This window comes from Sciurus vulgaris (genome assembly GCF_902686455.1).
Source record: "Sciurus vulgaris genome assembly, chromosome: 4".
NCBI lineage: Eukaryota > Metazoa > Chordata > Mammalia > Rodentia > Sciuridae > Sciurus > Sciurus vulgaris.
In genome coordinates this window covers 38555054-38582624 of record NC_136464.1, presented here as the reverse complement: position 1 = coordinate 38582624, position 27571 = coordinate 38555054, and the positions used below count along the sequence as shown (strand labels likewise).

The 27571-nt window shown below is 40.3% G+C and overlaps 1 long non-coding RNA gene across 5 annotated transcripts; it reads left to right on the top strand.

The window, feature by feature from the left end:
* Positions 1-422: 422 nt before the first annotated feature.
* On the top strand, positions 423-17688 carry LOC306659744. 5 transcript variants are annotated; one of them, XR_013763421.1, is made up of 3 exons: positions 423-1049; positions 1668-1840; positions 7523-17688. It is a non-coding gene; the product is annotated as an uncharacterized lncRNA (long non-coding RNA). The 5 variants fall into 5 exon arrangements; XR_013763422.1 differs by having other exon boundaries at positions 1649-1840; XR_013763423.1 differs by having other exon boundaries at positions 1632-1840.
* Positions 17689-27571: the final 9883 nt, after the last annotated feature.

Below are 27571 nucleotides of genomic sequence, written 5' to 3'. Positions count from 1 at the left end.
TAGGAGACTTATATCCTCCCTGTTGCCAGGAGAGCATGCCAGCTAATTTTAGCCCACTGTGTAAATATAACCACCACTGATCTGCACGGCCTTTAACATCAACAGGGGTCAATGACGTCCTGTAACAGCCAGAGAAGTGCTTACCCTGGCCCATCCTGACCGGGTTTTCTGGGCCCTTCTAGCCCTGATCCTCCCAAGATACTGACTTTTGCATTTGGAGATGACCTTGATGAACCCTTGGCCTGACACCCTGCATGGGTCATGGCCTCTTCTATCTCTCTGAACAGAAGATTGCTCCAGAAAAATCAGCAACATACTGCAGCCCTCCAGGCTGGTGCAACCTCAGTCATTTTTCTTTCAACAGTGTAATTGTCAGGCAGAGGAGCTGAGGTTGAAGTTTTAGAAGAAAATATTGAGTACAGTCTTTTGTCTTTTTTCTTTAAAAAAAATGCCCTGACTAGTGCAGTTAAATGTAATTGTGCTAATCAAACAGCCAGAAGAGGTCACAACAGAGCTTATACTACTAACCCTCTGAATCCTATTTCCTTCAGAACCTGGGTGGGGGACAGGGCGGGCATGATGAAGTCCCTGGGAGGTGAGCACAGTGAACAGAAGAAAAGCACAGGGGATAGAGATGCTACAGTTCCTACCTAGGGCACAGGCTTTTGAGCTATGCATGTGAGGGATGTCTGTCTGAAGCTGTGTCCTCATCTGTTTGTCCTACCTCTTAGAGCTTCTGAGGAGCTTCAGTGGAGATAGTGGATGCAAAGCCTGCAGAAGAACTCCTGGAAGGTGACACGCGCTTCATAAATGTTGATGATTGTTCCTTTTGGTTGTGTGGATCGAAATTACATTTCTCCATATACTAGGTGATCTTAGGCAAGATAACCTAAGTCTGGATTTCTTCATCTGTAAAATGGGCATAAGGAAAAGCCCTACCTAATAGGATGCAGTTAGGATCAAATGAACTGAAAGATACAAAGCTCCACGCTTCTGCCTGGCACCAGCCTGTGCCCAGGCTGCAGCAGCTCATCTGTTCATTCCTCCAGGTATTAGGAAAAATTTTTTTCACTTTGCATTCATACTGACAAACCACTCAGGTTTTTCTGAAGAAAATCTGAGTAGCTACAGACAGCAGGAGATGGGAATGTGTTCATTTTCAATATTTTTCTTGATGACTACTAAGAATAAGATAAGAAAAAATGGTTGCAAAATATGTAAATATGTAAAAATAACCATAGGACAGGATTTGAGAAAGGATTGGTATTTTTTTTTCTTTCCTTTATCTTGTCGGTTTGGGTTTATTGTGTGTATGTGTGTGAGTTTGTTTTTTTGTTTTTTGTTTTTTGGGGTTTTTTGCCTCAAAGTTAATCACAGGAATGAGAGTATGAAAAAGTTATTGGCCAAAGTGGACAAGTCATGCTGTTATTCTAGTCTAAAGATCCTGGAGAGACCTAGAGAAGAAAAAATGGCATATTGCTTCTGTGCAGATGATGTGTACCTAAAGAGAGCCCTGAGGAGGCTATTGTAAACAGGTGGATAACCCCCCACCATGTTTTTCTCATTCATTTAAGTATGTGTCCTGTTATTTCTGTTTAGCAGCCAGTTAATCCTGCTGTGTTTTTGCTTAGACTAATATCAAAGTTAGTTTGCATTTCCTGAGACAGCCCAGAGATTGAGGTAAGATAAGATGTGGAGGAAGCAGTTGATTCACTGTTAAATGTGGCAACGGAATAACTGCAAGACCAACAAAATGAAAACAGAGATCAGGAGGAAATTCAGTCTCTCAAGTGGAACACTACTGAATTATTTTCTCTTCATGGAGAAGCATTTCTTTTAGGTAAACCATTGCTCATGTTTAAAAAGAAAAATGTACTCACAGGAGTTTTCCCCCATTTGTTAAGTTCCAAAGACTTAATGTTGATGACAGCATTACTCTATGGAGTCCTTGGCAAAATCTGTCACTGACAGCCCTTCCCACCCTCCCTGCAGCTCTCACAGGAGTTGTGGTCAAACTGTGCTCTTGTGTCACAACAGGCTATGACAAATAGGGAGAAATTGTTCCTTTTGCCTCAAACCCCCATAGGAACAGGACTTATCTTTCAGATTTGATGGAAAGAGTCCAGACCCAGAAATCAGACAGACTTGAGTTTCAAACCTTCTTCTATAATCTGCAAACTGTGTGACCTAGGACGAGTTAAGCCCCCAACCTCTCAAGAGGAACTGTGACTCTCCTTCACGTTGCTGGCGTTCAGTTCGGTAAATGTTAGTACTTTGCATGCAGGCATCCTTCTGTTGAAGCCTCACAACACCTCTGTGAGGTGGGTGTTCTTATGAGTCATATTTTATATATGAGAAAACCAAGGCTGGCGAATGACTCAAAAGTCATGCCTGGCTACTCTGTGAGGCTTCTACAGTGCCACTAGTAAACACCTCACATGGCTTGACTAGCCCTCACTGAGAGAAAATTGACTTTCATGGAAATGTGGTTCGCAGACACTCACAACAGACTGCACCAGCACTCACCACTAGTGGGAGTAGAAGGGAAAAGATGAATTTAGCTTCCCTGCATTTATCCTTCTTTGAGCCCATCTCTCTCTCCCTTTTTTCCCACTCTATGTTGATGACAACTTTTCTGAACCCAGAATTTAGTTGACTAGAGGGGCTTTTCATTTCAAACTCATTTCACTTCTGTTCACAGATCTTGCCTCTCCATACCCCCCCTACAGAGATGCCCAAGCGCGCGCGCGCGCACACACACACACACACACACACACACACACACACACACACACACACACCACTCCTCATCACTCACCCTGGACACACAGTTTTTATTTGCTGTGATGCTAAATCGGGTCTGCTGAGAGCCCAAAGTCTAACAATTTGGAGTAGGCCAGTCTGTGGTAGATTAAAAGGTCAACACAAAAAGATGCAGAGACCAGCAGAAACAAAAGTTGCATAAAAGGTAATTCAGAGTCAACCAGTGGGACCTCCCAAGGAAAAGGACTTTGTTCCTGTTCCTGAGATGGTCATATTTCTGGACCCTGCCTCCCCAAAGACTCTTTGTTCATCTCTTCATTCAATTCTCTGAGCTTCTCATGATCTCTCTCAGCTATCTAAATCAACTTGAGAGAGTTAATTTGATTCGGTCATTGACATTTGCAATCTAAGTAGTCCTAATTTATTAACTCAAGACTTTCAACAGAAAGTTGAAGAGAAACAGAATCATATGTATATATAGAGAGATATAGATATATGCTTTTCATCTTTCTGAGGATGACTCTACACTCATTCATTCAATAAGTTTTTATTAAATATCTACTGCACTCTGCTGAGGACTTATAATCCACAGATGAATGAATATGGTCCCTTCTCTAAAGAAGCTTCCAGTCTAGAAAAGAAAGCCAGAAACTGGGTGAAATTGCAATAAAATGTGACCAATGTTTTGATGAGGGCCATAGTGAACTGTAGGTGGAGGAAGGAAAAAGCAGTCAATTCTTCCTAAAAGGTTCAGGAAAGGTTTCAGAGAGATAATAGCACCTTATTGACATTTGAAAGACAGGTTTTTATCTAGAGCATTGCTGTTCAAAGTGTAGTCCATGGACCAGAAACATCAGTATCTGTTAGAAATACACAACAGTCCCAATGAATCAGCATCTGAATTAGAGCAAATTCCTCAGGTGATTGGTACCCCAATAAAGGAATTATAGGAAGGGTAGAGGAAGAGCAAATTCAGGCAGAGGGACCAGTTTGAACAAAGGCTGGCAGACATAATAGAGCATGATGTGTTTATGAGATTGTAAGTCATAGCAAAGAGTGTGGTGTGAAGGAGGACATGGCATGAATTAGCAAGTCCAGACCACAGAGTGCTTTGTAATCCATGCAGAGAGGGCTGGACTTTATCTTATCAGTAATTAGGAGCAGGTAAAGTAAGGGTGTGATATGATCAGATTGAACATTTCAAAGTGGAGTAAGAACTTTTCTGGCAAGCACAGTAATAGAGCAAAGTTAGGCATGAGCCCAAAAGGAGGGGAGATGTAAGGAAAGAGAATAACATGAGTTGATTGATTTGATTTAATGCAATTTCTTTTAAGTTTTGAAGCTAAATGTCTGAGAACACTAGAGAAGATGGATTGGAGAGAGGGCAATACCAAAGTCAGGGAGGCCAATTGGCATATTCATATCCTGGTAAGAGATGATGCAGATCCAAACTATAGCAGGATGAAGAAGAAGAGATGGCTGTCAGAGAAAATGAGGTAGAATCTGCAGAGCTTACTCTGAGTTGAAAACTATATACTGCAGCTGGCTGGGGCGGGGATTTTTGACTTATTGATAGAAGGAAAATGGTAAAGGAGTCAGTACTGGAATAAAAGGAAGTTCTCTTTGGGGTCTGCTAGGTTTGAGACCTCTGCAGAACATAGATAGGTGGCAAGTGTATGTGGACATATTAGCACTTCGACAACCACCTTCACATACAAGATTTCTCTTGAAATTTATCAATGAGAATATACTTACTTGGAAAATATTTAACTAATTCCATAAGCAATTAGCTCTGATGGAGAACTCAGTGGCTGTGAACACGGACTCTGCCACTTAAAGCTGATCTTCCTGCTGTTACCTGTTCTTATTGCACAACCAGCATGGAAAACCACTGAAGATCAAGAGAACTCAGTGCGATTCTGAGGACAGAATAGATGAGGACTTCTTTCGGTCCTCCCTCAAGACCCCACATCCCTGAAGCCTTAAATACAATTCAGTTTAACAAGTAATAATGCCATGAATCAGACATTGTTAGACACTGGAGATACAGCAAGAGACAAGATAATTCTCATCCACACCTGGTTTATAAGTAGCAAGGGAGACAAAGGTTAAACGGAAAGTAAACAGATGCAGGGACCTTCTGCTCAGTTCGGCCTTCAAGAAAGGACTTGCCACCCAGCTATCAAGAGCACAGTTAGCTGGCAGCCTTCAGAACTATTTGGTACTTTTGAGTCTACCTTGACTTTCAAGCCTAAGTCACACTGTTTCCAAGGTGACTTCCCAGACAATGGCTGAGGAAAGCAGCAATAACTGAGGGCATTTATATCTTGCAGTGACCCCAGCTGGATTTGTCAGACTTAGCAAATTAAAATGACAGACACCCAGTTAAATTTGCATTGCAGATAAAAAATGAAGTTTTCTTTTGTTTTGTTTTTAGTATATTCCAAATATTGCATGGGACATAACTTAGACTAAAAAAGTCATTATTCATCTGCAATGCAAATTTAGCCAAACAGCCTATATTTTATCCTGCAGCCTTAGTTCCCAGCAATAGCTGAGCACGGCAGAGGTTCAAAGGTCTCCCCAATTCAACCTTGGACACTCCCAATAGGAGTCTCTACCCCAGAGATCTTATTGGTTTGGCAGTCTTTGTCATCTCTTCTCCCTGCTCTGATGGCTCTCTACACAGTCCTGATTTGTTTCCTTTTCCATTAACAGGTATGACACCCCCTCCCCAAGACCTTTTGTATTTCTAACTCCATCTCAGCATCTGCTTCCTGAAAAACTCAACTGGTAACACTTGATACCAAGAATGGTCTGAGAAAGCAGGTGATAAGAAAAGGCTTTCAGTCTGGCTCATTCACCACTCATCTGTGGTGAGGACCCCATCCCTGGTGAAGTACAGACAACCCTTGGCATAAGATGGAGGTCCAGCTGTTAAAACTCCCATCATGGTGGACTGGGATGGCACGTGGCAGAGAGAAGAACACTGGTCCAAGCATTTGAAATGTATTGGGGGACTTATAAGTATGAGGATAATGTAATTTGTTGATTATTACTAAATTGTATTAAAGGGGGGTAATTAATGAAAAGCTGAGAGCAGCTACAAATAATGGAAACTAAAAATGAAAGGAGTCTTTACACTTTATCTTTCTCACTAGAGGTAAGCAGAAAAAGTTCAAGATAAGGCACATGATTTAATTGAGTTTTAAACCAAAGCAGGGGTGTAATGCCAAAGTCAGGTCCTACTTGTCAAAACCTGGGACCATGACACTTGGAGTTGGAGTGTTTGAATGGATGTTCCTAGTCTCCTCTGAACCTACTGAACCTATAGTGTGGCTCACCCCTCTCAGTTAAGACCTAGCACATTCCTGGGCAGGAAGATTATACAAGGAACTTTCCCCCAAAAGGCAACAGGTGACTCCCTCCTCTTCTCCTAGATGTCAGGCCTAAACCTAAGACAGTCAGCAATAATCTGGGCCTGGTTAGGGAAAAAAGTGACCATAACTTAAAGGAACTACAAGATGGCATCAGGGTGTGCCAGCAGAGATCAAGATGTACCATCAAGAAGGCAAGAACTTAAGTGTCTAGTTAAATTTGCATTGCAGAAGTTTTTTGTGTCAAGCATACTACCATTGCTGGAGCTGATTAATATGGTCTCAGGCACGTGGTATGCAACTTCAAATTGGTAATGAAAGCTTTTTCCAATTCTAAAGAGTAAAGGCCATCAGAAGCTCTTCATATTCAAATAGAATGGGCAATATCGTTGACCTGGGGACCTCCGTATTCCTTGGACCAAATGTGACTGTGAATGGACAAATATGTCAACCCTAGCCTAAGAAAGGCATAACAACTATGCACTCAGAGTTGGGGTCTCAGCACAGCATAGACCACTAAGAGTAGCAAATATGGTATCTTAGAGCAAGAAGAATTTAGAATGGATCACAGGAGAGGAGATTATGAGTATCTGTTGTAGCTCCAAGATCTACAGCACCAGTGGGGGTGGTGTTAGTTTTTCCCACTAACCTCCCTCTTCTAAGTTTCCCCTTAGGAATGAAGACCCACCAGAGCCTTGGAAAGAGGCTCCTTGCACAGTCTAAGGGGTAGACTGTGTCAGATAGAGATGTGCTACTCAGATCCCCCTTTAAGAAAAAACTCATTGCCTGACTATGAGGAGTGTCATTCACTGCAACCTTCGATTGTTACCTTCCTTTTTTAAACAAACAAACAAAAAAAAATAACAAAACCCTTTATATTATTTATTTCAATTTTTTTATGTGATGCTGAGGATCAAACCCAGTGCCTCACATGTGCTAGGCAAGTGCTCTACCACTGAGCCACAACCCCCGCCCTTGTTATCTCCTTTAAAGTCAACCTCAGCCTCCCAGTCAAGGTCATTCTCTTCTCAGAGCAGCCCTTGGCCCAGAACAGAGTGAAAAGGGCTGGCCATTTCCGAACAACACAGAATTGCCCTAGTGGGTCATGTACTCCAAAGGTCCCTGTTGACTGGCAAAGACTCTCAGATCAACATCATGGTCTGACAGCCCTTCCTGGCTTCCTTCCTCTACTGGGCTGAATGGAATGTCAATTTCCCCCAGGCGAAAAGATATGTGCACATCTCCTCCTTTCTGGAACCTGTTTATATTACCATATTTTTAAAAAGCAGTCTCCTTTGCAGATGTAAGTTATAGATCCGAGATGAGGGGATCATCCTAAATTATCTGACTTGGCTCTAACTGTAATCACATGTATTCTTAAGAGACAGGCAGAGGATAGAGACACAGAGAAGAGCAAGCAGTCATGTGACCACAGGAGCTGAGGTGGAGTAACACAGCAGCAAGCCACCGAGGAATTCCTGGAGCCCCCAGAAGCCGAAAGGCAAGGATCAGAGTCCACTGGAACCTTCAGAAAGAATGCAACCCTTCCAAAACCATGATTTTGGACTTACAACCGCCAAAACTATCACAGAACATTTTTCTGCTGTTTCGAGCCACCAAATGTGTAGTGATTTATCACCTTCAGAGATGACCCTCCTCAATCTCTGCAGCTGCTTCTTGAAGCAGTGCAACCTGCAAGAGTGTGATAGGATAGTGTGAAATGGTATGACTGGAAGGGCATGTAGGAAGGGCACCTAGACCGGTCCAGAGGCAGAGGAGGGACTAGTGGGACAGGCAGGAGGACAATCCAGAGGAAGAGACATCAAGCAGCCCAAAGGACGGTGGGAGCCAGCCAAATCAAGAGACACTAAAGAGAAAGCATATCACACTGGAGGAACTACAACTACTTGGGATGAGAGAAAGGAGTAGTTGTGGGAGGTAAGTGCGGGGAGAGAAGTGAGGTCAGATCCAACTGGGCTTTGTAAGTGATCTTAAGTCTTTGTATTAAATCTGAAAAGGATTTTAAACAGCAGGAGCCCTGGCCAGCACTTCGCTAAGAAAGATGAATTCATTCAGCTTAAGAGAAATGTGAGGATACCACTGTTCCTGAGAAAGATACCACTATAAAACCTTCTCAATAATTGATGGCTTCGTGGGAACAGCTGCATCCCATCCCATTCCACCAATGTTTTTGCTGGGGACATGGAGACATTATGATGGCCTCAGGCAGCTTTCTCTTCAGAGTTTGATAAGGGTTATTTACAATCTTTTCTCAACTGCATATAAAGTGTAATGCAAAAACAACTTCAAGTCTTACCTTCCACCTGACCATCAACCCCAAATCCCTTCTACCTACAGATTCTGGGGCTGCCTTTGGCCATGGGCTTCAAGACAAGGAGTATTTTCAATCTAGGGAAGAGCAGAAAAATGGCACAACCATCTACAACCTTGCATTACTCTGCAGGGACAGCCCAGGAACTGGATGAGGTTGTTATCTCTTCAGAAGCAGCTGTGGGATGTAACCAGGGAGAGATGGCAGCCCCACCACACTCTAGGAAGGCCCGGCCTACACAGGAAATTGTTATCTTACCTCCCTTTGGGAACAAAGGGGAAGCGTTGTTTGATGCAGACTTCAAAACAGAGTGGCCTTAGGGGCACATCTGGTGTATTTTCTTTGGTCCTTCAGAGCTGTTGTTGTATTTAATTGAACCAATATTCAAATATTAGAGGAGTTCCCATGACAGTTCAGACTGCCAGGGTCTCTTGTCGATTCATGCCCCTTCCTGTAGGGATCAGAGCTCAGCAGTGACCACCACTTCACGTGGTATAAGTGGGCTCCCTTCTACGCTGTGCCCCATTCAACTGAATTCTCCTCATCACAGAAACCAAGTGCTTTGTTTTCCTAACAAAGGCCTGAGAAATACTTATCTGTATCCACATTCCCACCAAAAGTGGGGAAGTGAGTGTTACATAGAGAGGATCAGAATTTCTGCATGAAGGGGAAGATACTATCGTATTTCACCTCTGACACCAGTCAGCTCATTTGATTCATTTACATGTCTGATTTTGGAACCCTTTTCTTAAAGGTTACAGGGCCTCAGTCCCTCAGCTGTCCTAGTACAGTTTCTTTCTTCTACCTGTGGCATCTCTTGCCAATTCTTCCAAATTAAGCCTCCCTCCAGGTCTTGGTTTTGAGCAACTAAGCTTCACCCTAAGCTGGAACCACAGCAGCAGGGACCACCAGGGGGACCATTCCTGAGAACCTAGGGGAGCTGCAGAGAGAACTTCAGCAGAAAGACTCTGAACAGAAAGAAGATTGTATGATTTCTTTCCAGGTGCCTCTCTCTTCTTCTCCTCTAACTGGTTAACACACCCACATACCCAGTTGATGCCAGGCCTCACTTTTGAGGGCATCAAGAAATGGAATTTGAGCTAGGCAGGGTGGCGCATGTCTGTGATCTCAGCAGCTCAGGAGGATCACAAGTTCAAAGCCAACCTCAGCAAAATGAAGGTCCGTGAGACCCTGTCTCTAAGTAAAATACAAAATAAGGCTGGGGATGTGGCTCGGTGACTAAGTGCCCCTGAGTTTAATCCCCGGTACCACCCACACACGCAAAAAAAAAAAAAAAAAGAAAGAAAGAAATGGAATTTGAGTCCACTCACGAATGATTCTTCTTTCTCCTTTAAAATTATTGGTGACTAAGTGATCAACCTGAGGAACTAGTTCCACAGTGCCAGCCTGGTAGTGGGGAGGGGAGTTGCATTTCCTCTCTCCATTTGGGGGCCATTTGGGGGAGAGGAAAGAATCTGGTAGTGGCAGTTTCCTTTGCTAATTCTGCAGTCTATATAGTGTGCTACAGGGTGGGGTGGCAGATGGGTAAGTGGAGGCTGTAGAACAGATCACCATTACAAGGGGGAGGGTTTCATCAATGACATTGTTAGAATCACAAGCATAATTCAATGACCTGATTCAGCATTTGCAACAAATCTTCCCCCCACCCCATGTTATTATTGCTTTTAAATTCTCTACAGAAGAGGCACCACCTCCTTATTTCCTATACCCAGGGTATCCACAGCCATCGCCTACCCACTCTGAGATGCCCTGTGGCTCCCCACTGTCCACTGCAGCTCTCGCTGTCTCCATGTCCAGCCTTACAGCTACATGGTTTATTATTAAATCGGGTCTCACTAACTTGTGCGTCTGACCTGACCCCCATCCTCAAAACCCTGGAAGGTTATATAATCAAGTTCACTTGCCACATGAAGAACTGAGACTTAGGGAGGTGAGAAGACTTTTCCAAAGTCATAGTAGGAAATGATCAAACCCAGAGAAATCCAGGTTCATCTGATTTCAAGTACTTGTGCTTAACTGACCTGCACACCCACTTTGTTCTTTGTGGTTCGTTTCCCAGTCTTCCCAGTTTTTGGCCTGAGATCTATAGCTTCTGTTTAAACTTTGGTTCTCCCCTAGGACAAAGCACTGGGGTACCTGGGTTTTTCTAATCAATCATACTTAGGATTCCTTCTCTTCCATGGGGCCACTTGCTTTCCCAAGGAAGATCCCCCACCTAATCCACAGTAGGTCCTTGGTCCTTGGTAGGTTTGCCCCTTTCTTGTGAGCAGGAGTTGAACAACAGGGAAATTCAAGGTTGTTTTTGCGTGTGCTGGTGTGCATGCCTGTGTGTGCGTGTGTTGTGTCATGTAGAAGGCTGGAGATGTGGAGTAGTGTGGAGGTGTCTGGGATGGCCAAGTCCTGTGGGACAGAGTAAGTAAGTGCAGAAAAGGGACAAAACTAGGAGTGGCAGATCCTGACTGACTGCCCTTGTACACTTCATAAACATTTCTTCCATGTAGATTTCCTGCCTAGAAGACTATTCCCTGTGTTAATGTTTCCTTTTCCTGCCTGATGTTCTTTCAGGAACAATTTCTTTGAGCCTTGAACAGTCAGTACAAATCCCCACATTTGAAGAATAGAGAGGCATCTTCCTTGGTCCTTCACCAGGTCCTCTCTCTCTTCTCTCAGACCCAAGACATTAGGACACAGGCATAAGCACCTGGTCCTCCTGTGCCACATGCAAGAAAGCCAGGCAGGCCATTGTTCTAAGGCCAAAGAAGGAAATGGAATAAAGGCATATTTAAATCAATACCTTTTAGGTGCTACAAAGTCGTTTTAGAAATAGATTCTGATTTCATATGTAATGCACATTTGTTGAAGAGAAATAGAAAATCTATTTATACAAAGTTAAAATTCTCACCACACATATGGGGAATCATTGATAACATCTTATTGCATATTACCCAAGACTTTTCCCATTAATATGGATGTATATATGCATGTACATGTTTTTATAACAAGCAGGAGAGGTACATATAGTTTTATAACCCACTTTCCTAAGGAACTGATTATTATGGTTTTGGTACAGTTCAATACTTTTCTAGAAATACAGGTTTCCTTATATTACACTCTCTTAACTATCTGTGATTTAATACATCATTTACCAAACAAATGACTATGGGTGGGTCAGGAGCAATTACATTTCTGACTTAAGTTTGGCCTATTATGTGCTAGAAGATATACATGCATCATCTCATTTAACCCTTACATTAAGATGATTTTATCACACTCATTATATAGACAAGAAAACTCACCCAAGGTCACAAAGATGAAAAGCAGCAGATCTCCTAAATTCTAACATAAAATACAGCTCTTTTCAAGTCATTGATCTTTTAGGGAAGTAGAATTGACTTGGGGCAGGCAGGAGAAATATGTAATTCTACCAATGATGTGATTTAGATGGTAAAAGAACATGTCCACAATTACCATGGGGCTTATGTCCAGCACTTGGTGTACTGTCTCGGATGAAGGCCCTTATAGATGAAGAATGTCAGTCACAGTCTTTACCAATGATATGCTTGATAGCATGATATGCTACCAAACCTGCAGCAATATGCTTCTTACATGAAGGAAATCAGGGAAACTAAGGCAGGTAAGCAGACTCCTTAAGAGTCAGATCATCTTCGTTTTCTGATTAATGAGAAAAACAGGCAGATATTTAACCAGGGCTGGGCTGACTCAAGCTGATTAGCAACAATACCAGCCCTGCATTGAGTTCCTGGGAATCCCAGGCAAATACGTTCAGGGCCTATTAAATTCAACTTCTCTTTTGGAAAAAGGTCCCCTCTGTATCCTGTAAAAATTCAGGATAAAACAGACAAATCTCCCTGTGGTCACTCATGGATATTGGCTGACCACATTCCTAAAGAGCAGGACAAATAACTGCTCCATATTAGGAATCCTTTCTTCTTCTGGAACTGAAACCCAAGAATGTATGTGCCCACTTACAGGTTTCGGTATTCCTGCTCTAGGAGTTGGAGGATTAGCACTCTATAACTTCACCCTTGGCTTGAAAGGGGAATGGTTATTTGCTTGTACAACAGTCATTCATTTCCTCCGTGCTTCAGTCATAACTCAAAACTATTTTAATGTCTTTGAATAGAATTAATTAACTCTTCTGTTGATACTTCTAAAGCACTTTAATGCAGGTCTGGTTTTTACTTGGCCTTTAAAAGAATTTCCATGGCAGCCATTTAACAGATAACAGACTTTTCAGGAAATGTCCAGTGCTTTGTAGCATTTGAAAAGGATCCTGTTTAATGGACATTTGTGCAATTAAAAATATAATTACTCATTGATAAAAGTGTACTATTGATGAAAATTCCTCTAAAAATGAAAGGTAAGTCTCATAATTGATTTTTTTTTAATCAGGAAGTAATGCTGTGGTCAATTTGTTTAATTATAAGGAAACTTTAAAGTTTAGGGCAGTACTCAGACAGTGCCAGGAAAATCACAAATTATTTAAAATCTCCAGAGTGAAATTCATTATTTCTCCTGGTGGCACATCCCTATGTCTGACAAGCATTTTCACTGCAAATGTTTTTCTCCATTTATCCTTAAATCGAATTTGTCAAAATCATTAAACACCTGCTGTGTGCCAAGTTAACTTGGCAATCATTATTTTAAATAATTTTCAAACACAATTCCACACAACAGGTAGTAGTAGAGTAGAAAAATCTCCTCATTTTCCAGACAACAAAATTAAAGTCTGGAGTGTAACTAAAGTCATACAAATTATAAAGATCAGAGCCAGAATTTGAACTCAGGCCTTCAGCCTACCATGCCCAAAGGTGTCTTTGCTGAGGAGCTACTGTGGAAGTAGGCCTGACTCCACGGTTACAGGAACACCTGACTCCTCCTTCTTCCTTGTCTCTAGAGTAGGACTTGGGGGCAAGCTCCCAGGCCTACTGATTCAATCTTTGTTTTATGCTCTGGGCACCTATATCTTTAAAGCTTTACAAATCATTTTTTTCATAGAAAGAATTGAGAATCCTGCTTATAATCTATGAATCCAATTTCTTTGGCCTCTGTTCATAAATCTCATTTCTATAAACCATCTTCATTTTGCTGGTATTCCCTTTGGGATCCATTCCTCATAATTAATGTGGAGTAGCCCTGTAAGAGATTGCCAGCTCTAGGAGACAGAACAATAGAAAGTGCAGCTTGCTTCCTTCCTGTCAAACCTCCTCAGTATCTTCTCACTCATTCAACATCTAGGTTAAAAAAAAAAAAAATCAGCGACTTTCCCACCCGCCTCCCCAAGTTAAAAGAAGTCTGAATGTAACTTTGGAGACAGAAAACATTGGTATATCTGAAAGAACATGGAAAGTCCAAGAGCCTTTTATTGAAACCCTTGTGGCATTTTTACTTAAGTCATTCACTCTCCCAGAATCTGTGAAATAGGAATCATCACAGATATCTCTTTCATCTATTGAGGGTATCATACTCAAAGGAAAAAGAAATTCCAAAATACTTAGAAAAAAAAAATAGAGAGTGGGAAAGAGAGAGAGAGATTCTTTAAAGATGACAAATGGGACTTAGAAATGGCAGTACACATATGATTAAGCTATGGACATGACAGCCCGACTGCCTAAACTCAAATCCTGGCTCCCCTGTTTATTGGCTGTGTACCTTGAGCAGGCTGCCAAGGTCATCTCTATGCCTCAATCTCTTCATCTGTAAAATAGATGTAATAATAATATCTATCTCATAGGACCGGAAGTAGAAGAAGCAGAACAGTGGATGCATAATGTTTTTGAGGTTTTCTGTCTTGTTTCATAGAAACCTGTCTTGACCGTAGGTAGACTAGAGCTTGCAGAGCTTAGAGGCAACACTTGTGCCCGTCCCCATTGGCCTTCCTACCACCCTGACTGCTATCCTCACTTCTGCCCTAACATAAGTTTCAATGGTCCTGAACCTCTGGGTGCCCAGCCTCTCTGGTCAAGGACTAGAAGAATAGGATTTAACATATTAGTAAACATAAAGAACAGTACCTGGAACATAGTGCTAAGAAGCATTTGCCATGATAATTATTATTGCAGCACAGAACAAAGCAGCTTTAATATCTTTAACATGACCAAGTTCCCAAAGTCCCACACTGAGGGGCAGCTACCCAGTCTCTTGGCTCTTCCTAACATTTCTTTTTCTTCAATTAATGCCCTCTGTCTGCCTTCCAGATACTTTCTTCACATTCCCCATCCACTAAGCTCAAGTTCTTTCATATGTAATGTGGTGTGTCCCTTCTCTGCCTCTCCTGTCTGTTCAGTCCAGTGCTCTGAACCTTTGCTCCTATCAGCCTAACAGAGATTGTAGAGAACTGGGAAAACAGAAGGTGGAAGAATTACTTTGTCTCATAAATACACAAATGTATATGTAATATATCTATGATGGACAGCACCTGGTGGGTACTCAATGATACAAGTTTTCATCTCTTCTTTATATCAGTTACAGAACTAGGGCAAAGTGACCCATTTAGATGTTTATGGAAAGTCTGATACCACCAATTTCTTCTGATTCACAGTGTGTTAATTAACCTTTCTGATGACTCTAATTCTAAAAACCAGTAACACAGATTGATCCACAGGTTGGAGCATATGCAATCTGAGACCTAGAGTTGTGCGGCTGCGTGAGCTAGGGACTTGCTAAATTTAAATTAATTAAAATCAAATAAAATTAAAATTCAGTTCTTCAGCCACACTAGCTATATCTCAAGGGCTCAATAACTCTGCGTGACTGGTGGCTACTACATTGGACAGCACAGAGGTGGAACATTTCCAGCATAGCAGGAAGCTCTGTCAGACAGAGCCAGTCTCTAGAGAGGGAAACGTGCTATGATATGAATATAGGTAAGGTCCCTCAAAGTTCAAGACTTGGTCCCTAGTTATTTAGAGGTGGAAACTTTAGGAGGTGGGACTAATGGGAGATCCTTAGGTCACTGAAAGCATGCTCTCAGAAGGAATTGTGGGACCCATCCAACTCTCTCTCTCTCTCTCTCTCTCTCTCTCTCTCTCTGTCTCTCTCTGTCAGCCTCCCCCTTCTCCCAATCCCTCTCTGTCCCTGGAGCAGGATGTGACCTCTCACTTTTACACAGGCTTCTGCCATGATGTGTTTCCCTACCCTAACCAAAGACCTAAACCTAGGGAACCACCAGAACCTTGAACCTCCAGAACCGAGAGCCAAAATAAACCTCTGTTTCATGAGCAGCCTGTCTCAGGTACTTTGTTGTATTTATGCAAAGCTGACTTAAAAAAAAAAACAAAGAACAATTTGTCCACTCAGAGCACCTCAATTCAGCACTTCCCAAGCTTCTAGGCTTCAGTTATAGGAGAAACCGAGCCTCCAGCGTTTTAAGACCATCAGAACTGCTTGTTGGGGCAGAGTTGAGGGTAGCAGAGAGGATGGTAGGAAGGAGAATTGAGACAAACACAGGTCCTGTGTGTAACTTCTGCCAGTTTAAGTCTACTTAAGATCAAGACAGGTCTACAGTGGCCCTCAAAATGATTTGCCAGGCACGGTTGCACGTGCGTGTAATCCCAACAGCTCAGGAGGCTGAGGCAGGAGGATCTCCAGTTCAACACCAGCCTTAGCAAAAGTGAGGTGCTAAGCAACTCAGTGAGACCTTGTCTCTAAATAAAATGCAAAATAAGGCTGGGGATGGAGCTCAGTGGTTGAGTTCCCCTGAGTTCAATCTGCAGTACCCCACCCCCCGCAAAATCATTACTCATTCTACCTCAGTCATTCTGATTCTTATAATTAAACTGGGAAAAGAAATCTGAGGTTTTCTCTTGGCTTTTAAAGTGAAGTGGAAAGTGGGAGCAGTTATTAGGACATTTTGAAGAGAAAAATATCTGAAAACTTAAGGGGGCTTCTGAAGTCTCCTGCCTCAGTTTCCCTCCTTTTCCTGCCCTTTTTCCTACTTTTTTTGGGGGGGGCGGTTACCAGGAATTAAACTCAGGGGCACTCAACCACTGAGTCATATCCCCATCCTTATTTTGTATTTTATTTAGAGACAAGGTCTCACCAAGTTGCTTAGCACCTCGCTTTTGCTGAGACTGGCTTTGAACTGGAGATCCTCCTGCCTCAGCCTCACAAGCTGCTGGGATTACAGGTGTGTGCCACTGCCCTCGGCCCTTTTTCCTACCTTTTAAAATTTCTTTTAGGTGCTGAGGGTTGAACCCTGAGGTACTCAGCCACTGAGCCACATCCTCAGCTCTTTTTATATTTTTTTTTGAGACAGGGTCTGAGTAGTTTAGGGCCTCGCTAAATTGCCAAGGCTGGCCTCAAACTTACAATCTTCCTGCCTCAGCTGGGATTACAGGTGTGCACTACCACACCCGGACCTTTTAGCCTACTTTTCCACAGAACCAAGAAACAGAGATAATCTCTGATGTTTATACAATTCACTAGGTCCTCTTTAGGAAAAGGGATTTAAAAAATCATAAATATAAATTAAGTATAAAAATGAGTATTTATTTAAGCTTCAAATTCCTGGAATCTTAGAAATTTGGGGCTATTCCTCTGAGATCTCTGAGGAATGAGATCTGAGATAGCTTTAGCAATTTACCAGAAATCAGTACATAGAAATGCTTTCCTGATAACAACATGGTTTTCCCTTCCCACCCAGAACATTCCACAGCTCCCTGCAACAACTGGAATCACAGGAGCTGTGCAAGTAGAAATCTCTAGAACTCAAACTTTATTAGCTTGACAGTAAATCCACTCCACCATGGACCATGGGACTTCAGGTGGAATTAGAGGGTAAGACTCAGGTATTCCAATCTTCCGTTGTTGTTTTTTTGCTTTTATGAATGAAAATGACCCAGCAGAAGTCATTCCCCCAATCCCACATCTCTTAACATTAGGGCTGAGTAGCTGGGTCTCCTGTTTCTCAGCTTGTGTTATTTTATCTGATAAGTGGTAGCTTCATGAAGTAGCCAAAGCCCTGAGATTATAGTCGGAAGATTTTAGTTAAAAATTCCTCACCCGCATTTTACCAAAAGTGGGGTCTTGGGCAAGTCCAAAAGCTTCTTTGAATCTTGGTTCCTTTGTCTAAATACAGAGAGTATCCTGGAGACCTCTTGGTTTTGTTGTATGTAGCAAGTGAAATAATGTATATGCAAATGTATAGACCATAGTAGGTGCTTAATGAATGTAGATTGTTTCATGTTTCTCATGCTATCCCTTGAACAATGCCTTTCTTGTAGGAACATTTATAATATAATTATAATTTCTTAAATTGTTTTTTGCAAGTCAAAATGAAAAAAGACTACTTCTATCATTTTTGCAATTCAAACAACCCAGATGTTTGGTATCCAGTGTAAAAAAAAAAATGCCTTTAAAATTAGCTCTAACCATCTAGAAAAATAAAGTGCAGGAGAGATTTACAATTAATATATTCTGCATTCTGTTTATGATGTCTTCATGGGTAGTTTTATGCATTTAAAATATGAATTCAAACCAATATTTAAAAGGAAGGGTATTGATTTTATTTCCAGTTTTATCCAATGCCAGAAGAGATTTCATGCTGTCATATATACATTCAAGCAGAAAGCCATTTCGCTTTTTCCATTTGTTTTCATTACATACTTTTTTTCTATATTTGTTCTTTGACACTGTTTGTATTGAAGCCAGGGTTTGCCTTCTTTTCACTTTATCTCTCCATGGCAACAGATAGATTGCAATGCCACACACAAAAAAATGCAGAATTACAACCTCCCTGCCAGATGAAGCAGAAAGTACTGTGTACTGTGTAACCAATAATGAAAACTTGAGATAGTTAATGAATAAGCCGAATCTTTCTTTTCCAGACAGAATATAAATCACAATTCTCTTTTGCATCTTCTTTTCTCTCCCTAGGAAAGACCCTTAGTGGGTACTCAATAAATATGTGTGTGAATGAAGGACTGATTGACTATTACCACTTCCTTTTTAAGCATTCACCAGTCATCTGATTAATAAATATATTTGAAAAGTTGTAAATAATAATTATAGTTCATTGAATGCTTTCCATCTGTTGTGCACTGTACTACATGCTTTATATACGTGAGTTCATTGCACCTTTGCCACAGCCCTATAAAGTGATTATTATCATCTGTTTGCAGATGAAGAATCTGAGGCTGAGAGAGGCTAAGTGATGTGCTCAAGGTCACAGCTCACACTAGGAAGTAGAAGAACTAAAATTTGCTACTTTAAAGTCTGTCTGACACTAAAATTCAGCCTCTTAACCTCTCTGCTGGCTTGCAAGTTCAGAATTTTGCAGGGAGATCAATGCCAATTTTGTTGCTCTATTTTTTTTTAATAAGTTAGCACCTCCATTTATATTTTAAAAGAGGGTACATTTGCTCATCTCTAATGTGTTCCCAGTGCTTTCTCAGAGGTTTTGACAGTGCCTCTGCATTATAACTCTAGTCTCCTTCAGTGCATAGGATTTATCTCAATCCAGAGACCTGGAATCATCTGAAATAGGTATATGGCCTCTTTGATTGTTATAATCCTTCCAAAATTAAGTCCAAGTTCTTCACTGAAGATTGTTCTCTTTGATGACTCATTTGCCTTAGAAGCACTTGTAGGATATTGACGTAAGCACACGCTCTGGGCTCCTAGGATTAAATCCTGTGAGATTTGGATCATGTTGCTATCAAGATTTTCTCATTTGTAAAGTGGGAATATAGTAATATGGTATCAATCTCTTGGTATTCTTGGGTGCTCAACAAATGCTACTTCCCTCTTTTTTTGATAGAAAATGAGAGATTAGACTCAGCCTTCAGATATGTCATCTAAAACATTGCCTAAATGGGTCTTACCTGATCACTTGCTGTAAAAAACAAACACTGCTCTTTGTTATTCTCCATACCCGATGCTGTTTGTTTTCTTGACAGCACTAATCTAGCATTTGGGTATTTGTATTGCTTAATTTTCCTTTCCTTTATGCATCAAGTTACATAAGGATGGCAACAAAATCTTTTCTATTCCATACTGTACAGTCACCATGAAGTGCAGTGATTGGCACGCAGCGTTCACCCAATAAATATTTGTCAGATGGGGTTAAAAAGTGAAGTAATGCCTTCCCACCGTTCCTTATCAAAGTCAGCCTGTGCACCATCATGTGCTATGTCACCGGGCCCAGAACTCAGGTGCCATGGTTGACCTTCCTTCATCACTTACTATTGATTTTTTTCTCAGCAACTTGTTTCAATCCTGCTCTTCCCCCACCCAATTCTGTAGCAACATGTTTAGCAAGTCAAGACATGTTTATATCACCCCTAAATTATTGCTACAACCTCTCACATACCTTTTCTTTACAATCTCTTTCCCATCCAGTTCTCCTGCAAAAGCACTGGGGATTCTTTGGTTTAGGGATTCACTGAAACTTGATAGCACTTCAAGTGATACCCCTTCACTCTCATTGAAACAGCCCATTTTCTCATTCATCCTAAGACCAGACCTAGCCTAGAAAAATTTATAGTTCACTAATGCAGAGTTTACTCATTTCTGTTCTAAATTTTCTTTAGTACTATGCTCCCAACTAAAATTCCTTCTCCATTCTTCTCTGTCAAAACTTACCTTCTTCCTACAAATTCCTGGTTTGAAATGTAATTCCCACGACTTGAGATATAGCTTCTCTCTCAGATGTATTATTAACTAGTGAGGGATCATGAATGTGCCCTTTATCTTTCTGGCAATTTACCAGAAACTTCTTGTTATTGTTATTGTCATTATTGGGATTGAACACAGGGTTGCTCTACTAATGAGCTACATCCCCGACCCTTTATTTTTTATTTTTTATTTTGAGACAGTTTCTCACTAGATTGCTGAGGCTGACATCGAACTTACAATCCTCCTGCCTCAGCCTTTGGAGCTGCTGGGATTACAGATGTGCACCACTGCACCCAGCCCAGAAGTTTCTACATAGAAATGCTTCCAACAATATCCAGTGTTCTGGGATTCATGGTGCCTTAGTCAATTAAGGTTACTCTTTTACTGCTGTCCACAAATATTTACAATTTGGAGTGCCAAAGTAAGATTTTAGGTGAGTGAGGAACATGTCTTTCTTTTACAAAGTTGGAAAAGTGATTATTATGAATATGAACCACTTATTAGCCATATCAAATTTAATGAAAAAACCTAATTAAGTAATAATAATATGGAAGTCAAAGATCTTGAAATGCATTCTCTTCAGCTATCCATGCTCAAATATCCCTTGGAAAAACTTCCTATTGTCCTAGAAATATTCTCCTGTTTGAAGGTCACTGGACTAGAAGACACTTGAAGTTCTTTCCAATTTAAGATTCTATGTTATGGTGTGGATTTGAGGTGACCCCCAAAAAGTTCCTATTAATGCAGGAATAGTCAAATACAATGATTGGATTGTGAGAGCTGTAACCTAATTAGTTCCTCACAGTTTGAATGCACCGACCAAGTGGTAACTATAGGCAGGTGGGATGTCAATGGAGGAGAAGGGATACGGGAGATGTGCCCTGGAACGGTGTAATTTCCCTACAACCCTTTCCTCCTACCCTCACTCTCTGCTTTCCTGACCCCACCAAGAGTTGAACAGCTCTCCTCCACTGGACCCTCCTGCACCCCTGATATGCTGCCTTATCTTAGACCCAAAGCAATGGAGTCAGCCATCTATGAACTGAGACCTCTTAAATAGTGAACACCAAATTAACTTTTCCTCCTCTAAGTTGTTTGAGTTAAGTATTTTGGTCATAGCAATTAATAAGCTGACTAAAACATTATGATGCACATTTAAGTTACTATCTGGGCCTTCTGTGAAGTAGATTCTAGAGTTAGTTAATTTGCATTCAGAGTCCAGTGTATTCTACCACTTACTAGCTGAATAACCTTGGGAACATTACTCATCCATTCCTTGACAATATAAATTGAGTATCCTTCATCCATAATACTTGGATGTCCAAAACATTTGAAGTGTTTTGGACTTCAAATGTTTAGAGGTTTTAGCATATTTACTTATACATGTTGAGATGTCTTGGGGATGAACCCAAATCTAAACACAAAATTTATTAGTTTCCTACATGTAACTTATGCACAAGACTGAAGATGACTTTATACAATAATACTTCTAGTATTCCTGCATTTTTACTTCAACTCATCACATGAGGTCAGGTGTGAAATTTTCCACCTGTGGTGTCATGTCAGTATTCAAAAATCTTCAGATTTTGGAGTGTTTCCGATTTGGGACCTTCAGATTAGAGATACTAAATTCGTAGTACCTCTCTTCTTAGTTATCATGAGGAGTAAATGAGCTAAAACAGGTGAAGCACTTAGAACAATTTCTGGCATATACATTAAGTTTTTAATAAATATCTGTCACTACTTCTACTGCGGCTACTGCTACCACTAATGTAATCAGAGATGCCCTGGCAAGAGTTTGAGAAGTCAGTCATTTCGGCATTGTTGAAAAGCTATCTGCACACAGATGGTAAAGAAGCCTTGAGCGCTGATGCTTCTAAGGAAATCTTTTCATTGAACAAATGCCTATTAATCACCAGCTGACTCTGTGCTAGCAGTAACAAATGAGTCAAAGGCCTTTCCCTCCTAGAGCAAACAGCTTGGAAGGGAAAGTTGTGTCAGTGCATGCTAACGTGCAATTCAGGGACAAACCGGTAGACAGTATTTGCTACAGGAAGTCACAGGAAGTCAGAAAGGGGGACTGTAGCAAGGGCTGAAGGCTAGAAAATCCACCTATGCTCTGAAAGTGGACTTGCTTTGGATCAATGTGGAGAGGACTGAATACAAGCAAGCTTTCATATTTTATCTGTAGCCAGAGCTTCAGGGGAGGAAGAAGAGCTAGTATAAGAGATCTGTGAGGTGACAATTGATGAGAATGAATGCAAAGACCTGTTCTCATGTCCCAAGTTTTAATTGAACAAGGTCAGGAGTAGATAAGCCTAAGCTGACAGTATTTCTTGTGAAAAAGAAAAAAAACATACAAGAAGGGGTAAATTAGGTATCAGTCAATTGCAAGCTCCAAATAAGCAAAAGTTTTATATTCTGGGCTGAAACGCTTGATTCCAGAGTAGGAGACTATTGATAAAATTGGGGAGATCATTATTCAAGATGAGGGATTTTGGTTTTGCTTGGGTTTTGTTGTTGTTGTTATTCTGTGGATTTATTTTTGTTTTTTGATTTTTTGTTTGTTTTTTGATTTTTAAAATATCACTTCCTATTTATGGAACTTTTGTTTGCTTTTTTAATGCTTTAGGGTATGTATTTTAAAAGTTTAGTTTTTAAACTTTTAAGTTAAGATTATAAAGCCTATCACTCAATTCTAGTAAATTTAAGAATCATTTTTAAAGGGATTTTGATATAATACTTGGCCCTAATCATAAACTTAAGGATTTGAAATATACATATATGTAAATATATATTTGATATAGTCTTACATTTTTGCAAATCTCTTTAATGTCTGACTTAGAAGACAAAATTTCCCAATCACTTAAGTAATTATTATAAAAATAATGTAAACATGACTCAATTTCTATTAAATGTTCCAATACTGCATATACACTGAGTAAGATTTTCACTTAATATCATAAGTTTAAGTTATGAATTATTTAAATTTGGGTAATATGAATGGCCTTTAAAATTTTCTAGTTATTTAAAATACACAAAATACTAAATATGTACCAATTCCTTGACATAAAAATATTAATATTCTTGGCTCGATTTTCTTAAAACATACTTATATAATTCTAAATCTTCTAAGGTTGGAAAGGCTTTAGCCTTTAAGTTAAATATTTTAGTATCCTGCACAATTTTGGGAATTACCTTCTCATATAATGTGGGAATGACCTTCTCAGAATGAAATTACAAAATGATCAGGGATTTCAGTGGTGGCTGGCTGCTTATTTTCCTTTGGAAAGGTTGATGGAATGCTTTGAACCAAATTAGCTTTTATTGTAATGACTACATAACTTCAGAGTTTTATGAGGTAGAAAAGGGGGGAGAAGGAAGGACAAGTTACCCATTTCCCTGGACTCAAGTTTTATACATTACCTACTTTTTATTCTTCACACAGATGTCTGTAATTCTTCCCCAAATCAACAACTTGACTAGATTTTACATTTCCTTGGCTCTTAAGATAATGTCATTTTCATCTAACTCTAAAAGTTCTGTACTTGATGAAATATTGCAATTTTTGTGTGTGTGTATTTGGAGTGCTTTAAGATCATGCCTCTCTTGCAATTAGTATTAGGATATGTGTTAAACTTTTGCTATCACTCAAGGTTTTGCTTTACTTTTCATCCCAACCTGTAAGACCACTCTACTGAAAGTCCAAACCCATGGTATTTGGTGCGGGGCAGACCATGTCAAGTGCCTTCTATTCATGGCTACTCCAGGTGCTTTGAGAGAGATTATGACAGTGACATGAACATCTTCCAAGGACAGTCATCTAGACTGCGAAGAGGAATAGAAACAATCATCCATGTGGAAGGGTGGAAGGAAGGGACGACAGGGAGACATGACAACAGCCCACATATGTGTGGATGACTATCCCATGGAAGAAGGAGCAGACTTCTTCTATTTGACTCCTGAGACCACCGGGTAGATGTAACAGAGTAGCGAATGCAATTCAGCATAAGGAAGAACTTTCTAATAACTGGCTTTCTTTATAAGGGAACAGATTACCTTGGAGAAAATGAGGCCTTAGTCACCGCAAGTATCCAAGCAAACCTGGGTACCCATCTGTCATCTATGTACTAAAAGTTTCTAACAATAGTTGTGAGGTTGTCTTAAATGATTTATAGAATCTCTTGTCTACCTTTGAGAATCTCTGATTATAGAAAACAAAGTTTACAAAGCTAAATGGCTCATAAAAGGAATCTATATGTGAAAAACTTAACGATGTCATTCTGTTGCTCCAGGTACTGGAGCATGGGTATGTCAAACCTCTTCCTGATGCTAGAAGTCTTCCTTTTTCCAGGAACAGAAAACCCTTTGAGTTTTACAGAGAGATTATAAATGGAGATGGATCAAGGAATGAGGTGGAGGGAGGAGAGAGGAAAGGAGTTGCAACAACAGCTGGAAGAAATTAGAACCACAATCAAATCAAAGGAATAGCTACCCCAAATGGAGAGAGAAAATATTACCACTCTGTACTTTAAGAAAGGGAAATGCTTTACCTAAAGACTATTGCCCTTGGGCTGGGGTTGTGACTCAGTGGTAGGACACTTGCCTAGCACACTGAGGCGCTGGGTTGGATCCTCAGCAGCACATGAAAATAAGTGAAGTTTTGAAAAAATAGGGACTACAGCCCTTGAAAACAGGTGTGTTTGTGTGTGTGCGTATGTGTGTGTGTGTGTGTGTGTATCTCCATGTGCGTGTCTATGTATGAGAAGTAGGCAATTATAATTTGGCCAAAAATCATTATCAACTAAATAAAGGTCATCAGGTCTTGGACAAAACAAATCATCTGGACCCTTCATTAATTTTATATCTTCAGAATAATATTAGCTGATATTCATTGAATCCTTGATCAGTGACTGGAGCCACACCAGGTATTTTCCGTACTCCATCCTGTTCCACACCAGGTGTAGGCTCTGCACAGTGCCAGAATCAGAGAAGACAGGGAAGTCTAAAGGACACCATAGAAAGATATCTATTAACCTCTCTTCACACAATTAAACTTTCAGATTCTCTGATAATATACCTGGCTTTGAAGCTTGGCTCCACCATTTCATTAGATACAGAAAATTTAATTTCTTCAGTTTTCCTAGGTGTAAAGTGTGGATAATGTGGATAGATGATGTACCCACTATTTCATAGGAAGCATTGTGAAAATTAAATGAGGAGATGCATGTAAAGTGATTACTACAGTACATTTTTCTTCCTTTTTTATATTTTGCAGTGCCAAGCTTGAACCCAGGGCCTTACTTATGCTAGGCAAGCGCTCCATCACTGAACTACATTCCCAGTCCTAAATAAGTGCCCCCAAAATGGAAATTTTTATCTCTTTCAGAGTTGGGTGAGCTTTTTTCTGTCAAGGATCAGATTATAAATATTTTAGTTCTGCTTGGCCATTGAGTCTCTACCACAACTACTCAACTGCCCAATTACTTTATTTATAGACACTGAAATTTGAATGTTATAAAACTTTCACACACCCTGAAGTATTCTTTTTCTTTTATCTTTTTCAACTATTTAAAAATACAAAAATCATTCTTAGCTCCAGGTCTGCGGGCTGTAGTTTGCTGATCCCTGGGCCAGCATTCAGAAAACCTTTGCCTCCACTCTACATTAGCCATAAGCAAGGTCCTCAGGTCATCGGCTCTTGTCCTCAGAAGACTATGTTTCCCTTTTTAATATCTCATCATTTTCTATCTTCGACTACAAAATGAAAACACCTCTCCACTGTGCAAAATCTTTCCAGGGAAGTAGGCAGTTTTTTGGGTACTTCCAACCTTGGTAGAGGCAAAGAGTGAATTCATGGAAATCTGATGGCCACGGCCTCCTTACCAGTCATCTCTTTTACCCTCCCACGATACTCATTCAAACCTATCTGCTTCCCTATTAGAACATTTCATACTCCATCACTTTCATCCCTGTGCCACAAGAGTGGCACAACCTAGATCCCATGGCAACCACTTGAAGCTGATCTTGCAAGCAACATGGGCTCCATTAAAGTTAGAAAATTGTAAAGTGATAAAAATTGGGAAACACACAGCCTGTTAAGTCCCCTTTGTGAGTTGTCATTGCCACTTTTTTATCAGAACTATAATAATGGATGACCTCTGAAATAAATGAACATTGCCATCGTAATGCAATCCGAAATGTCAGCCAGGAACTTTATAATGCATGAAGACGTGCGTTCTACAGCTTTCCTGGAGAGCAACTTGGCCATACGTATCAAGATTTTTAAAGTTTCCAATCCTTCCGACTAAGTAAATGACCTTCCAGAAATGAGCCCTAAGGATATAAGCATACATATACAAAAGATTTTGAGCAAGATATTCATCACAGCATGTGTCCATCAGACTAAAATCTTAAGAAAGACTAACTGATTAGTGTAGTTGGACCTGTGATTTTTCTACCTGTGTCTCACCCCTGATCCAAACAGCTATGACTAAAAGGGTTTGGAGGGTCTTATGGTAAACCGTTGGTCCCGTTCAGGAATTATGGGTAGGAAGACAATTGTTCTCACATAGTATTTAATAGCATAGGAAAACAATCACAATATAAGAACAGGAGAAAAAGCCAGATATAAACTGTCCATATTATAGATCTTAATTTCAAAAATACAAGATAATTCAAAAAGAAGTAGTTTATTTGCAAAAATTAATTATTCAGTAACTATGTTATATGTGATTCAAAATCTATTTGGAAAGAAATTTTCAGTGTTCTTTCTGCACTTGTACAAGTGTTTCATATGTGCCACACTGCAACCACAGTCTAATTCATCCTAGCATATCACTGCAAACCGTTAAAGTGACAGCCGGGATTCATTCCTTCATTTTCTTATGGCTATGAAGAAAAAGTGGTACAAACACAAGGTTTTTGACATAGACCCACAAGGAGAAATTGAATAGCAATTTGTTCAATTATTTTTAATTCACATGTAGCTACATCACATAAACATTTTTGAATAAGCACAAACACATATAGAGAAAAAGGCATTAGAAGGAGGTACACAGAAATGCAAATGTTATTATCTCTGGGTGATAAGATTACTATTGTGCTTTGCTTCCTTCTTCAAATTTTTCTGTATTTTGTAGATTGACTATCTCCATAAATGAGCATGTATTTCTTTTATAATAATAAACAGTAAAGGGTTTTTTTTTTTCCAAGATATAAGTATTAGTATTCTTTTATCAAAATAATAACAATAATTACCGCACCAGGTCCCATCCCTGAGCCCCCACCTCCACTCTCTTTTCTCTGCTCCTACATGTGGAAGGTGAACCCTCAATGTAGGAGGAGGATGCAAAACCATTTTAATCAGCCATGAAATGTACTCTGTGCTGATGGTTGGTGCTTCTGCAGATCCACTCTCTTCTCTTCACTCCAAGGCTGG